This window comes from Rhinolophus hipposideros, assembly GCF_964194185.1.
Source record: "Rhinolophus hipposideros genome assembly, chromosome: 19".
Taxonomy (NCBI): Eukaryota; Metazoa; Chordata; class Mammalia; order Chiroptera; family Rhinolophidae; genus Rhinolophus; species Rhinolophus hipposideros.
In genome coordinates, this window is record NC_138065.1 from 12,524,321 (window position 1) to 12,536,131 (window position 11,811).

Sequence of the window (11,811 nt, forward strand, 5' to 3'; positions counted from 1 at the left end):
CAGTATAGAGTATAGTGGAGACTGGGAGAATGAAGCAGCTCCTAAGGAAAGGACCTCTTCTTTGCAGATCATAGCTCATTCTTTCTCTCAGAGGAGGCCCAATGCTCGAAAATAAGCAAAACCCCACCCCCTTCAAAAATGCCCACTCTGGGTTGGCAAGGTGAATAATAATGTAGGAATAGGGGTAATTCTATTTTTATTTGAAGTTTTCCAATCTGTACTAGTGCTTCTTACTCGCTCCTTCTCAAAGCAGGGCCCAGCCTTTCAATGAGGAAAATCCATTTTTCATTTCTTCAGAGCACTGAGACACCAAGAAATGATTGTGTTAACATTTTGGTGAACTCTCTCCATTGGGAGTGTTAAGCAGAAGAATGATGTTATCAAATTATGTTTCTAAGGGATCATTCTGGTTGCTGTGTGGAGAATGGATTGGGAGAATGTATTCAGGGAAACCAGACTGTATAGTTTTTGCTTTTGGTAGTGAATTTCCTCGGAAATGAAATTCTTCAGTTTTTTCTTAGAAAATCAAGTTCTATATATATAAAATTTCTATATATATCAAAATCAAGATATATATCTATATATCTATATGTATATAATATTGCTATATATAGAGAGAGTGTGCACACAGAATTACATGAGTTTTTTTTTTCTTCATCAGTAAAAATACCCATAAAAAATATATTTAATAGTTGGGTTACCAAAGAACTCATACCTCTGCTGTGTGTGTGTGTGTTTAACAGAAAGACTTTCTTTAGAAATGTCCCAGATATTACAACCCAGAGGGGGACTCTACAAATAGACTCTTGATTTCAGTGTTACATTGCTTTCTACATTATGGTTTTTATGTTTCTTTTTATCAGGAGAAAACTATGTTTGTGAAGGAGTAGACACACCCAACTATGCAGTGATGTGGCATTTCAGTAGGGCTGGTTGCAGTTCTTCTAGAACAAATCCCAAGAAGTCAACAGAAATTCCCAAGGAATACTATGGTAAGATATTGTGGCAGTCAAAACTATTGTACGTATGCAGATGTGGTTAGCTCTTCTGTATGAGTGCTCAGAGAGTCTTCTTAGAGAATTAGCAATCGTGTCCAGCACCAAATTCTGTCAGGCAGGGTTCCGTCAAAGAAGCAAAACCACTAGAGATGTGATCGTACACGACTGTGAGATGTTGTTGAACAGTCTCTGTGAGGGTGAGGCCTTTGTGCCTGCTGCTGGAGGGTGACGCTTGCCGGGCAGGCAGTTAGGAAGGGAAGATGGGTGCAAAGTAGGGAAGAGAAGCGGGAATGAGCTGGCACCCCGCGCCTCCAGCTGGAACCCACGAAGATGAACTGGAACTGTGTTGGTTTCTCATCACCTCTAACTTCTGCAGGAGGAGCTGGCACATTTGGTCCTGAACCCAGATACTCCCCTATCCCAGGAGTCAGAAAAGCTGAAGGAAAATCCAGGAGGGGGTGGAGCAGCTGCAGGGCTGCTGCCAGCCGATAGGCGACAACATACGTGAGCTCCATCAATGCCTCTGGCTCCTGGTGTACTATTTTAACCATTTTAAAAAAGGATTTTTTTGTTTTTATTGGGGAAAGGGAATAGGACTTTATTGGGGAACAGTGTGGACTTCCAGGCCTTTTTCCAAGTCAAGTTGTTGTCCTTTCAGTCTTAGTTGTGGAGGGCGCAGCTCAGCTCCAGGTCCAGTTACTGTTGCTAGTTGCAGAGGGCGCAGCCCACCATCCCTTGTGGGAGTCCAACCGGCAACCTTGTGGTTCCCACTGGCCCATGTGGGAATTGGCAGCCTTCCGCGTTAGGAGCACAGAGCTCCAACTGCCTGAGCCACCGGGCCGGGCCGGCCCCCTAGTTTAACCATTTTTAAGTGTACAGTTCAGTAGCATTAAGTACATTTACGTTGTGAAACTGTTACCACCACCCAGAATTTTCTTCATTTTCCCAAACTGAAACTCTACCCATTGCACACTAATTCTCTATTCCCTCTCTTCCCTCGATCCCTGGCAACCACCATTCTACCTTTTGTCTATGAATTTGACTACTGACTACTCTAAGGACCTCATATAAATGGAACCATGGAGTATTTGTCCTTCTGTGACTGGCTGATTTCACTCAGCATAATATCCTCCAAGGTTCATCCATGTTGTGGCATGTGCCAGAATTTCCTTCCTTTTTAAGGCTGAATAATATTCCGTCACATGCATATACCACCTTTTGCTTATCCATTTTTCTGTTCATGCACATTTGGGTTGCTTCCATCTTCTGTGAGTAATGCGGTTGTGAACATGGGTGTGTAAATATCTGTTCGAGTCTCTGCTATCAACTCTTTTGGGTTTACCCATGTTCTATCTTCTATAGATTTACTCTCCTTTGTCTCATCTCTGGCCCCACTTTCCACCTTGTACTTCTTTGATAACTTCTTAACGAATGCCTAACTAACTACTTGTGTGTTTTATCACAGCCCCTTCTCTTTGTACTGTTGTACCTTTACTTTTACTGCTCCCTCTGCCAAGAACACCCTTCCCCCTTTTGGGGGAGTGACTCTTCCTAATTTTTCCTTTAGGAATTAGGTTACGCGCCATCTTCTCCAAGAAGCTTTTCCCAAATCCCCATGTTGGATTATAATCCTCTCTTCTGAGTTCCAATGGTCCCCCGTTTACGCTGTTTGGTTAAAACATTATATCATATTATATTGCTGGTGTCTATAAGCTCTTCAAAAATCGGGGACCAGATCTTCTTTAGCTTAACTTCCAGCAGCTAAACACAATTTTCGGTACATAGGTGACATTTGTTAAAATTAGCTTAACAAAACTGAAAGGAATGTTGTGTCTCTGAGGCAAGTGCCTGCTGCTAAGGGTGGGCCATCACTGCCAATAGCAAAGAGAAGTTCAAGTGGGAGAAATCCTCTAGTATTGGTCCTTAGGATCAGGCTCATTGGGGGAATAGACGAAATCCTGCGGAGGAATAGAAGTATCAGATGACTTCTAGATCGTAGACTGGGAAAATTCCCCTGTGGCCAGGCCACTACTCAGGGCATCTATTTGAAAAAGTATATAAAGTTCAGGTCATTCCAAAGGCTGTTAGGCAACAATCCAGTTTCTCTGTAGTATCGTAGTCCTTACTTGGAGAAATGTCAGAGGTCCTGGGAACCTTTTTATTCTTCAGTGCGTTTAGACACGTTGTACGCAACTTTAGTTCTTTTATTCTTGAAAACGTTTCTCCACATTCACTCTGAAGAGTGTCAATGTTGCAATTATTTGGTAGACAGTATGGTTCTAAACCCAAAGGAGACTGAGTGGTTTCTGGGACTTCAAAGATGAACAAATGCATGCAGGGCAAAATACTTAATAGTAGGTATTTTACAAAATACGTAATAGTAAGTATCTAGCCCACTACACAGGACCAGATGCCAGGAGCAGGAGAATTCAGCAGCCACAACAAAAGAGAGACTTCCTCATCAGGAACCACCTCCTCACACTCTGCTCAGAGCCAACCAGTCACACACAGACATAAGGCGTGTCTGAACAATGAACTTGATAATGGAAAGACCTCACAATTTCTGTAGATATGTGAATCATGAACTTCCCAGTTCAAATCCTCCTCCTGTACTCAGAAAACTTGCAAATAGGGAGTCGCTTCGGTACAACGTGGTTTTCTGCACAGTATTTTGTCCACAAAAATGTCCACTGAAAGTGGGGGAGTTGATGGATCGCTGGCTAACATCCTTCCAGCATACTTATCAAATGTACTTGGTCAATGTTTGATATGAGATCTAACTGCAGAAGAACACATTGTGTTTTTCAGTAAAATTGGTGTCATTTTCTGCATATCAAAGAAGTGTATTTTTAATGGCTGGCATCACTCATGATATCCCGATGCACTCAATTTTTTAATGCAACTCTTCTAAAAACTGAAAATGCCATTGAACTGACGAACAACAAAACATATGGGTTTAAAGTCTAAATTGCTTAGGTTTTTAAGGAAAGTATTTAAAGAAAATAGCAAGAGGGTTGTTCTGGTAGTAAGAGCACGGAGAAAGAAAGCCTCTTGAATAAATGAATGGTAATTAAAGTGGTCCAAAGAAAAGATCCCATTTACCTTAATCTTGGTTATCGTGGTCCACCTGTGTCTCGTGTTGCTACTTGTACTGTTTTAATTTTCCCTAAAATTTATTGATTGGGGATTAAATGTGTCTTCCTTAGGCGTGGTAAAGTAGGGTTGTTTCCCTCAGAAATGTAATATTTTTATCCCTTAGCATTTATGAGTGAGTTTAGACTACCTTCTTTCTAATCCTTTAAAATCACGTGTCGAAAAGGGAGGGTTCCCTTGAAAAGAGAAACTGTCTTGTGTCCTAAGACAGCTTGCTCTTGGGACCACTTTCAAAGTGCTGCTTGGATTTTCAGCCTCTTTGGTCTTGGTTACCCTGAAAGGGAAGTTTCCCTTTAAACGGCAATGTTCTTATGAACATATGTTGTCACAGTGGTTACATCATGGTTGTTATTTACATCCCTGCCTGCATCTCTGGCTGAGGAGCTGTGATGTCCGACTACCTTCAGATGCTCAGCAAGGTGCTTCATTGAGCAGACACAGCGCTGTGCAAGGGCTGTTTATTCATCCCGTGCAGGATATTTATTGAGCATCTACACTCTGCTGGACATTGGAATACAAAATAAAAAGGACGAGCCCTGATTTCAAAGAGCTCAGAGTCCACATGAGAAGCCAGCTGAAATAAATAGCTGTTTGAGTAGATTGTACTAGAGGGGAGGGCCTCGGGAGGTCTAAAGGGAAACAATGGGATGTTGGGGAAGAGGAACTTTTCAAAGAGGAGGTGATACTTGACCTCAAGTCTTGAAGGATGAGTGAAATTTGCCAGTTGAAGAAGAGTTAGGTGAGAATAGAGGGGAAATAGGTTTGGGTAGGGAAGGTGGTTGAAGGAAAACTTGAAAATCAGGGGCAAGAATTTGGACCTGAATTGGTGGTTGACAGGAAGCAAGCACCCGTAAGATGAGGAGCAGAAGGACAATATGTCCCTTCAATTGTTCAAGGAAATTTTGTCAGACATGACATGTTGGGGACAGGTTGGCCTGGAGGCAGCCAGTCAAATACCACCAATTGGAAGGTGAGACAGGCTGGGATTGGGGTGATGACAGAAGGAATGGAGAAAAAGGGAAGTATCCCAGAGGAAAGGGACAGTGCTTGGCACATGATTAGGAGAGAATAATGGAATATTTAAATGGATAATTGACAGCACTTGGTGCACTGAAAAAGAGTGAACATGAAACACTGACGATGATTCTAAGGGTTGATAGGGATAAGGAATATGAGAGACAAAGTGGATTCAAAGAAAAAGAAATTAACCAGTCCCTGTAAACTCCTATAGGGTCAAGTTATGTTTCCTCCCCCTGAATACAGGATTTAGTATATAGCAATTTATCTGTAAATGTTAATGGGAAGTTAAGGGTGCAAGTAAATAGGGGAAAAGAAGGTATGGCTTTCAGCCTCTCTGTTGTCCTAAGATGGCTTGTCCTGGAGATACCTCTCAAAGTGCTGCTCGGGCTGTTAGCCTCTTTGGCGTCAGTTTCCTCATCCAAAAAATGGGGGAGTTGATTGGTGACTAACATCCTACCAGCATTGATAAGCAGTGACTTTGTTCTTTTTTGCTGATATTGGTGTTCTTTCTCCCTAAAAAACAACTTAAAAGATGAACCCCAGCTCTTCAAGCCCATCCCTTCCCTCTGAAGTAAGCAGAGAACACTTAATGTCTGAGGTACAGGGAGAATCTAAAGGACTTATGAGCTGAAGAGCTATTTCTCACTGCTTGAAGGATCCTGTTGCCAAAAATGGAAGTGATGTTTGGAGTGTTGTTTTTGCCATGTCCCCTGGACTTAAATGGAACTAAATTCTCTTGCAAAGATGAAGAGGAGAGGAGAGGAGGGGCTGCCTTGGCCGGGAGCTGGCTGCTAATCTATGCAGTGAAGGTCCAAGTTCAAATACGCTTGCAGGAAAGCTTCAGTTCACTTTTTCCTTTGTACACAATGAAACTGTTGTGCGTCTAGAAGCGGGGAGAAGGAACTGGATTTCTAGAGCTCAAAGGCCAGCATCTTTTTTATTCTTTTTTGAATCTCCTCTTTTGGAGACACACCCTATAGGACACACTGGTCTGGAGAGCAAAATACTAGTCAGCCATTGTTGTCAAGTGGAGCAAACAAGAAACACATCCTGAGCAGGAGTTATCAGCCCTCATTAGCACATGGTCTCAGTGAAGCACTCAGCAATATTTGAATGACGATTTCCCCTAAAATAAGGAACGCACTGTACCCTCATCTTAACATTTGCTCTGCCTATGATGAACATTTTTGGGTCCATTCCTGGACTGCTGGGTCCTTTTGCTGTGCTAGTTGAGTTTTGTAAACTACCCCGTACAGGAATATGTTGAATAAATGCCCATCTGATTTCAAAAGTCCGGAGGGACTTCTGTGCCTACTGCTTATAAATCTAATCAGATGGTCCCGGACATGGCTCTGACCCTCTCTTTGAGAAAAATTTCTAAAATGATAAATTATTTTTTCTGCTAAATCTCGGTGTGATCATTTTTCTGTGATTTCTCTTTGCACGCATGAGGCTTAAGGAGTTGGTGCAAAAGGAAACTGGGATTTAGAGGGATGGGGGGGATAGGTGGATGTACTTAGATACAATGCTAATAATAGTTGATATTTATTCAGTGCTTACTTTGTACCAGGCACTGGTAAAGGTTCTTTATGAATTTAATTCAGTTAATCCTCAAAGTGACTATAAAATAGACATTGGTGTCTTCATCACTTTAAAGCTGAGGAAACTGTGGCATGGAGAGGATAAATCATGAAGCTGGTTGGTAGCTGGGCCAGGCTCCCAAATGTGGTACTCTCTACTAATTTCCTGTGAACAGGCTGTTCCCCTAACTTTCATGCCCCTGGGTTTCCTGAGAGCTATGTTGTGTTTCAGTTCTGGATACAGTTCTTGACTATTTGTTGTCCTCATACTGTGGTGCCCACACATAGGATGAACAGAAAGTAACGAATAAGTAAACAGGGGTGGAGAGTAAGGAAGTTATGGTATCAAGTACACACACACACACACACACACACACACACACACGCCGGCCCATTTATTTATTTTATACTCATGTGCTCTCAAAGGCTCCTTTCCTGCCAGGTTATACATAGTCCTTCCCCGAGGGCTCAGCCCTTTCCACTCCAGGTCATGGGAAGGGGCAGGAAGGAGATGACTTCCTTTCCAAGGGCTGGCCGGAAACCCATGTTTGGAGAGAGACCCTTATAAGAATCGATCGATACGAATAGCAGCTGTAAAGGCCAAACCTCTGTGGCTGAGACAGCACAATCACCAGCTCTCAGGACATAGAAGGAGATCACTTCCATCCTTCAGGAGCTCAGCAGTGACAAGAGAGCAAACGCCAATTCTGATGTGTCGGCCCCCACATGCGGCCACAATCCAGGGCCCCAAGACTGTCATCTTAGGACATATGCTGTGACATACTGTCATGTGCTTTATAGTTTCCTGTAGCCTGATTTAAAAAAACAACTGCAACTTTTACAGCTGTACAATCGAATGCTCTGTCGTCATTACAATGAATGAGGTTGAATTACTTATTGGAAGATGCCCATGGCATATTTGTCAGGTGAAATTAGCTCACAGAACTATACGCATGGTAAGATCCCGCTGTGTAACAAAGATAAAACATAGCCGCATAATAACAATCATAACAATGCACAATAATATCTGTATAGTGCTTATTATATACCTGGCATAATTCTAAGTGCTCTACATTTGTTAATTTAATCCTCAAAACAATCCTACGAAATGGATAATAATATTATCTCAGTTTCATATGAAGAAATTAAAGGACAGAGAAGTTAAGTAACTTGCTCAAAGTCAGTCAACCGGGTGGCAAAGTCAGAATTCAAACCCAGGAACCCTGGCTCCTGAGTGTCTATTATTAACCATGCTATGCTGTACTAGAAACGTCATGTGAGCATAGAACAGTTCTAGACAAATACACAGCAAACTGTTACCAACAGTTAGCTCAGAGGTGTGGAAATGACAGGCGGGATGCAGGACAAGGGAGATAATTTAATTTTTATAATACATACGTTTGTACTTTTTAGCATTATTCTCAAACTACCTTATTATTTGTTTACAGTTTTAATTCTTTAAGGGCTGCAGACAATCACTGAACCTGTGGTAGCCTAGTCAAAGGAAGAGATTAAACATTTTGCTTCCAGGAGGAGAGTGAGAACGGGGTTGGGTATATGCGTAGAAAGGAAAGAGTAGGATATGACTTGAGAAAAGGGAGACATGAGGCACTTATGGTAGTCAAAAATCATAGAGATGGGAAGTGTAAAATCAGCAACAAGGAGCAATGGGGAGTTATTGTTTAACAGGTATAGAGTTTCAGTTTTGCAAGATGAACAGTTACAGAGATGGATGGTGGGATGGTTGCACAACAATGTAAATGTGCTTAAGACCACTGAACGCTGTACTTAAAATGGTTAAGATGGTAAATTTTATGTTAGGTATATTTTACTACAACAACAACAACAAAAAACTGAAGAGAAACAGGAGAGGAGAGGGAGAATAGACTGAGGAGCCTGTAGAGGCAGCAAAGAAGGAAAAGGAGTTGACATCAGAGCCTCAAGCTGTGGTGAGGAACTTGGATCTCTAACACCATCAGCTTTAATGACCCACTCTTAAATATGAAGTCTCCGTGGAGGGAAAACCTTGGGTTCTCCATGGACAGAAATGAAGTATTTTGCACATTTTGTAAACTAACCCAGGAATGTCCTTTTGGGGGATGGTCAGAGGGTCCCAGGAAGAATTTCAATCATAACACACTTGTCTCCATCCTGAGACCAGGGCTTCTGGTTTAGAGGAAAGGTTGCTGTTTGAAAGCAGAAGTGGGCTCCTTGGCTCTGAAAAATGTAAATACAGATCGATCCTCCCCTCTACAGAGCAGTCTGGATAAACAGGGCCACCCACTACCACACTCGCATGCCAGGGCAGGGATCAGGTTTCACCTTGCTGGCCTGGTGACAGGCCTCTGTGAGGTGGCCCCATTCCAGCAGATCCCAGTAGCTCCTTTGCCAGGTCTGCTATCAGCTCATCTACCTTTTACCCTTGAACTAGAGCCAACATCTCTGGAGCAAGGAGCGTGCTACTGCCTTTCACATCAGGGCCTTCCTAGGCTGCACTTCCTAGAGGTCAGGCCATGCTCAGTCCTGAGTGGCTGAGTGGCTCCCGGGGTCTCATGTGTGTGGGGGGCACTGTCATAAGAAAGGCTGAGTCTCTGGAAAAGCACCTCCAAGAATAGCCCTCTTCCATTGGGCTATTTCTGACAATTATGATTTTTTTGGAGTACAAACGAGATTTTCTTAGTTTTTTCCTAGGCTTGGAGGGACTTAACTTTAGAGCACAGCATGTTTTCATTTTGACACGTGTGAAGAGGTACCACCTTCCTATCCCCTTCCTGTGGTCACTGTTTCATCCCCATAATAGCAATTATCATTATATTTGCTGAGTGAGTGTTATGGAATCATACTTGAATGTTTCTCACAACAAAATGTTGTGCAATAGGGAATATTATCACCATTTTTATAAACGGGTGACAGTGACAATCAGACAAAAGCTATCCAGAGCCACTCATTTGTGGCAGAGGTGGGATTTGAACCCCGGGCCCATTCAACTCCAAAGATGGCAAACATATACATTAAATGTGTACGTTATATATTATGCTAGATTGCCCTTTAAAACGCAAATAGGAACTATTTGCTAATCAAATAGTTCCCTAATACACAACTTTACATAGACAATAAAGACATTTAAATTGTTAAAGATTTTACTTACCTTACTTAGTTCAGTCACCAATTCAGATGGAGATTGCAGTCAAGAAATCAAGAGAAGGCTGAGACTTGGGAGGGCTGCAATGAAAGAATTAGGAAAGACCATTAAGAGCAAAGATATGTCAACAGAAACCAAAGCTAAGAACATTCATACCCTCCCGTTCCCAATTACTGTGCATGGATGTGAAAGTTGGACAGTGAAGGAGGCTGATAGGAAAATAAAAATGATTTATTTGGCAGTCTTTGGAGGAGAGCACCACTGAGACCCTGGATCACCAGAAAGATGAACAAATGGGTCCCGGAGCAAATTAAGCCTGAGGCAAAAGTGACAAAACTGAAGCTGTCCTACTTTGGGCACATCATGAAGGCAGGGTTCTTTGGAAAAGACAATAATACCAGAAAAAATGGAAGGCATAAGGAAAACAGGAAGATCAAATATGAGATGGATTGACTCTTCTGGGGACAGAGCCCCAGAAAGCAGTTTCCAGGCTCTCGGCTTCACATAGAAAGGTGCTGGCTCGGGTAGTAAATGGCCATCAACTGTGATTGGATGGCCATCAGCTGTGGCTAGTTGGCCATCAGCTGTAACCAGTGAGCCATTGGCCACTAATATAACTGCTGTGGCTACGCTAGCAGGAGGAATGGGGGCTAGCAAGAAGATGGTGGCTGAGCTAGCAAGAACGGATTGCAGAGAGGCGGATGCCGCCGGCGAGAATATAGTGGTATGACTCTCCTATCTATGGCTCTGTGGGTGTTTCTTTTTGGCCTCACCGTATCCTGTGTTATGTGGGGAGCGGGGGCAGAGACCACGCAGGCCATCCTGCGCGACACTTCATAAAATAAACCACAGTCGGTCGTGAGTCTACAGGAGCTGAGCAGGGCTGCTGAGGACACGGCATTGTGGACGTCACTCATTCATAGGGTCGCCAGGAGTCAGAGCTGACTCAACAGCATGTACACACAGTGCCCTAACAAACAGGTGGCCAGAGCTGCAGCATAAACACAAATTCATACCTTGTCAGATCCAAAGTCTCAGATTCTCGCCTACCTTCCCAGGTATGACTTGCATTCCAATACTCCTGATATAAATTCTATTAGGAATAAAAAGGAATTTCCTCTGTCTGATATAAGGCATCTATGAGAAACCTACAACAAACATCATCCTGAAAGACTAAAGGCTTTCTCCTAACAGTTGTACCTGCAGTCCAGGTAACATGGAAGCCTGCCTGGGCCCAAATCCTGGCTCTGCCATTTTCTGTGCATGTATTCTTGGGCAAGTCACTTAACCTCAGTCTACTTATCTGTAAAATCCCCTAAGATCAGAAACAAGGCAAGGATGGCCACTTTCACTGCTTCTGTTGAGCATTGCATTGAAGGTTCTAGCTAGTAGAATCAGGGGGCAAAAAAAGAAGAAAAAGAAATAAAAGACATTCTGATTGAAAAAGAAGAAGTAAAATTGACTTTATTTGCAGATGATATGATTGTCTATGTAGAAAAGGTTATATAAATTTGTTTGTTTTTTCAAATTATTAACTTTCTCTTTTTGTTGTGTACTTTAAAAAAACTTTATTGGGGAATATTGGGGAGTAGTGTATTTCTCCAGGACCCATCAGCTCCAACTCATTGTCCTTCAATCTAGTAGTGGAGGGCACAGCTCAGCTCCAAGTCCAGTTTCCATTTTCAATCTCTAGTTGTGGGGGGAGGGGGGCGCAGTCCACCATCCCATGTGGGAATTGAACCAGCAACCTTGTTGTTAAGAGCTCACGCTCTAACCAACTGAGCCACCCAGCCGTCTTATATAAGTTTAATATCCAAAAATTAATTGTATTTTTTATTCTGGTAATGAACAATTAGAAATCAAAACTTAAAAACAGTACCATTTGCTGTAGCCATAGCAACAAACAATACTTAAGGAT